Raw genomic sequence first — 1,003 nt, forward strand, 5'->3', positions numbered from 1 at the left:
GTGCGAGGTGGCGCACTAATAAACAAACAGAACTCACATTCGGGAAGACGAAGGTTCAAATCCGCCTCCGGCATTCTAGATTTAAATTTTCAGTGATTTCCCTAAATCACTTCAAGCGAATACCGGGATGGCTCCTTTCAAAGGTCACATCCGATTTCCTTCCACATCCTTAATAAAAGCTATCCGAGCTTGTGCTCGATCTCGAATGACATGATTGTCGACAGAAAACTTAGTCTTCCTTCCTTCATACCAGTGACTTCCGTTGCACGCAGTTTTCATGGTTTTGCATGTTTTAATGGCCACTGCTGTTTCTTAGTAAGAAAAAGCTGGTTTCGACACTTCTTTTTACAGTGTTCTGAAAGATGATCTTGTATTCACAATACAAATAATTCGTATTACGATATTATTGCCTGTGAAAACCTTAGCATGGTTTGATAGGTTACCCTAAAAAATGGCCGTATATGACGTTATGGAAAGAAAGTAAGCGAAAGATCTTACCTTTTTTATTTTTATGTCTCCAGTATCTTAAAATACCCATATTACGTATAAAGATTAGTTTGGGTGATTCAGAACTTTCGTGATATACTTCCATCAATTAAACTTACCGAGTTGTAATCTCAAGAATTTAACGATATCCACGTTTTCTATGTACTTTGCATCATACATTATACAAATGCTCGGAAGAAATCTCGTACAAGTTCGGAAACTCATATGTTGTATGTTTTCAAAGTTTAACGATTAAGAATTTTCTAGGAACCGTTCACTAATGCCCATGAAATTTCATATATTCTCGCTCTAAAAGTAAACTTATCACTTATTACAATATTTCTGTCATCTGCAAACAACACAAATTGAGCATCTGATTATCATATTGATGATGTTTATTGATATACAGAAGAAGAAGTCGTCCGTCTGGGTAGCTGCGTGGTCAGCGCGGCGGATGGCTAAGCGAGGGGCCCAGATTCGATTCCCAGCTGGGTCGGAGTTTTTCTCCGCTTGGGAG

The sequence above is a fragment of the Schistocerca serialis genome, chromosome 1, assembly GCF_023864345.2.
Source record: "Schistocerca serialis cubense isolate TAMUIC-IGC-003099 chromosome 1, iqSchSeri2.2, whole genome shotgun sequence".
NCBI classification, from domain to species: domain Eukaryota; kingdom Metazoa; phylum Arthropoda; class Insecta; order Orthoptera; family Acrididae; genus Schistocerca; species Schistocerca serialis.